The sequence below is a fragment of the Astatotilapia calliptera genome, chromosome 5 (genome assembly GCF_964374335.1).
Source record: "Astatotilapia calliptera chromosome 5, fAstCal68.1, whole genome shotgun sequence".
NCBI lineage: Eukaryota > Metazoa > Chordata > Actinopteri > Cichliformes > Cichlidae > Astatotilapia > Astatotilapia calliptera.
Genome location: NC_137426.1, coordinates 11,673,032 through 11,676,726, shown reverse-complemented (window position 1 = coordinate 11,676,726; position 3,695 = coordinate 11,673,032). Strand labels below are relative to the sequence as shown.

General features: G+C 52.8%; 1 long non-coding RNA gene across 1 annotated transcript; it reads right to left on the bottom strand.

Annotated features, from left to right (window-relative positions):
• Positions 1-2,622: 2,622 nt before the first annotated feature.
• On the bottom strand, positions 2,623-3,023 carry LOC145428672 (uncharacterized). The gene is made up of 2 exons (XR_013908986.1): positions 2,897-3,023; positions 2,623-2,817 (listed from the first exon to the last, which is right to left on the bottom strand). It is a non-coding gene; the product is annotated as an uncharacterized LOC145428672 (long non-coding RNA).
• Between the last annotated feature and the right edge of the window lie 672 nt (positions 3,024-3,695).

Sequence of the window (3,695 nt, the reverse complement as noted above, 5' to 3'; positions counted from 1 at the left end):
AGGGATGGAGCGTACCTTCAAATCGTTGAGACAGAACTGCTCCCACTCCAGAGTCCGAAGCATCCACCTCCACCACGAACGGTTGCCTGAGGTTGGGCTGACGGAGGATGGGGGCGGTAGTGAACTTCTCCTTTAGTAGGGAAAAGGCCTCCTGAGCAGAGAGGTCCCACTGAAAAGGAACTTTGGGAGAGGTAAGCGCAGTGAGAGGTGAGGCGATCTTACTGTAGTCCTTTATGAAGCGTCGGTGGAAGTTGGCGAATCCTAGGAACCGTCGGAGTTGCTGGCGGTTCGGCGGTTGAGGCCAGTCCACCACGGCCCGGACCTTCTCGGGGTCAGGTTTGAGATCCCCCTGAGAGATGATATAGCCAAGGAAGGCCACCGTGTCAACGTGAAATTCACATTTCTCCGCTTTCACGAACAACCGGTTCTCCAGGAGGCGCTGCAGGACCTGCCTCACGTGACTCTCGTGCTCCGCCTGGGACTTAGAGAAAATGAGAATATCATCAAGGTACACAAAAGCACATCGATTAATAAAATCCCTCAGAACATCGTTAACAAGGGCCTGGAAGACCGCGGGCGCATTGGTTAAGCCAAAGGGCATGACGAGATACTCATAGTGTCCGATATGAGTGTTGAAAGCGGTCTTCCACTCATCTCCCTCCCGGATCCTCACCAGGTGGTAAGCGTTTCGCAGGTCCAGTTTGCTGAACACCGTGGCCCCCTGGAGTAGTTCGAAAGCAGAATTAAGGAGGGGAAGAGGGTACTTGTTCTTTACTGTGATCTTGTTGAGGCCGCGGTAATCAATACATGGCCGGAGCGTCTTGTCTTTATTTGCAACAAAGAAGAAACCTGCCCCCACGGGGGAGGATGACGGGCGAATTAACCCAGCAGCCAGAGAGTCGTTGACGTATCTCTCCATGGTTTCCCTTTCGGGCTGTGTGAGGCTGTAGAGGCGGCCAGAGGGGAGAGGCGCCCCAGGGAGAAGATCAATGGCACAGTCATAGGGCCGGTGTGGTGGAAGCGAACCCGCCTCATCCTTACTAAAAACTGCTGCAAGGTCATGATAGACGGAAGGAACCGAAGACAGCTCTGGTGACTTTGAAGGCTTCCCGGGGGGGGGAGAGGGAGCAGATGGCGTGGCGGCCCGAAGGCAGGTCATGTGGCAGCCCACACCCCACCCCATAACTTGCTCCTTCCTCCAGTCGATGTGTGGGTTGTGTTGTGAAAGCCATGGATAACCTAGTACAAGCGGGGTTACTGGAGCCTTAAACACACAGAAACAAACGTTCTCAACGTGGTTACCGGAGAGAGTGAGTGTGACAGGTAGGGTGACGTGCGTTATGTCAGGCAACCGGTGACCAGACAGGGCGGACACGCGGAGAGGATGAGGCAGTGGTCTTGTGCCAATGCTGAGCTTGGAGACTAGCGACGCATCAATGAAATTCTGTTCTGCACCAGAGTCAATTAACACAGAGAGGGAATGGGACAACGACCGGAGGGTGAGTTTAGCAGGCAGCAAGAGACGGGGAAGAGGCTTGTTGCTGGACAGGTCGCCCACCAGTACCCTCTCAATTACTGGCGGGCGCCTCCTTTTGCCAGCGCCGGGCAGGCAGAGATGTAATGCCCCTTGCGACCGCAATACAAACACTCACCCGCGGAAAACCGGCGTTGTCGCTCCGCAGGGGTGAGTCGAGAACGTCCCAGCTGCATAGGTACCTCCTCCTCGGTTCCAAAAGCTCTAGCCTCCCGTGCATCGGGTTGGGGCTCCCGAAAAGCCAGGGGCTCGCGAAACTGCTGTCTTCGTGAGCTCTGGCGCGCCCGCAGGCGATCATCCACCTGAATACACAGGGACATCAAAGCATTTAGAGAAGCAGGAAGCTCCCGCATCATTATCTCATCCTTGAGCTCTTCGCGGATATTATTTAACAGAGTGGTCTTCAGGGCCTCAGGTCCCCATTTGGTCTGTGCAGCTAGAGTCCAGAAATCGACAGAAAAGTCAGCCATGCTTCGCCTACCTTGCTTCAGATTAATCAAACGATAGCCAGCAGCCTCCGTACTAGAGCCTTTATCAAACACCGACTTGAAGCGAGACAGGAAGTCATCATAAGACATTCCGGGGCAAGCCTGTAGCTGGGCCTGCGCCCAGGCCAGGGCTCGATCACGTAGGAGCTGGGTGACGTAAGCGATCTTTACCCCGTCAGAAACAAAAACATGAGGCAGTAATTGAAACTGCATGGAACACTGCAACAAAAATCCCGCACATTTTCCCATCTCCCCAGAAAAAGCCTCAGGTGAAGGTAAAAGCTTATCCAGCGAAACCGGGGAGGCTACTGAAGCTACCGCGCTAGCAGCCTGAGTAGCTGTGGCTGCTGCAGTGACGGCAGGAGCGTGTGTTACCTGGGGAGGAGCCGCAGGAGGCTGATCGTCGGCCAGTGGAATCCGTTGGGCGAAGGCCTGAGTTAGAGATGCCACGTCTCCGCTGAGCCGTACTAGCATTTGTTCGTGTCGGTGCAGAAGCTCCTCCAGAGACATGGGGGCTGTCGCTGCTGCGGCTGGGTCTGCTGAGTCCATAGCGAGGGCTGGATTATTCTGTCAGGCTCAGGAGGGACTCGGAGTCAGACCGTCACTAAAGTTCACGTTTTATTTACACACACAGACACCAGGTGCGAATATATACAGGTGAGGGGGCACAGGAAGAGGGTCTCCGGGAAGCACAGGCACGGGAAGAAGAGGGCTATGTACAAAATCCACTGAAGCTCAGGTAGCTCGGACTCCGGCTTTAGCTCACCAACGGCGGTCCTCAGGCTGGCGAGAATCCTGGCACAGAGAGGAAAGGCAGGTAAGTAGTGGCACGACAGAAACTCAGAAAAAGGCTCAGATAAGTGATGACACTGACGAGTGTTACACAATAATCCAGCGAGGAAGCACTCTCAGCAGCCGCCTTAAGAAGTGAGTGATATGATTGCTTGCAGGTGTTCGAGCCAGGGGCTGGAGCCGTCATGACTCCGCCCCGGTAGAGCGCAGTGCAGGGGAGAGAGAGAGATGCAGCACAACAAAAACACTTGTAGCCATACAGAGTCAGCCGAGAAGGCACAGGGTCATGACAGGTGTAGTATACACAAATGTTTGGGTTTGTGTACCAGAGATAAAAATAAGAGGAAGAAGGTGGATGGAAAACAAAAATGTGACCTTGATATCAAGCAGAATGACCCATCAGGTCTTCAGGAGGAGGCGTGTTTCTTGTAAATTGCAGGCAGACTGGCATTAAGCTCACCAGTCCATCAGCTGGATGAAAATTACACACAACTTTAGCTCTTTCCAAGCAAGTTGTCCATGCAGAAGCTAAGCTAGCCAGACAGCATGCTACCACTAAGCTAGTCTATAAAATAGAGTAAATGCTGATCCCAGCCCAGCAGCCAGATGCTGAACTTCAAGAGGTAACAAACTAATGAGAAGACCATATATACCAAGACCCAGTATATGATAGATAACCATCACTTTTAACTCCCATTTATGCAAACCTGCTCTGAAGTCCCAGGAAAAAATGTAGAGATAGTTTAACAGGTTCCCTTTGCAGGGTTTATCTGGTTAAGGAATCTCTTGAATGTCTTGTAGTTACACACGCAGTGTGGTGTCAGTGATCTGGCATCTTCTGAACTGGACCCACATAGCAAAATTAGTATGGTCCTTATCTG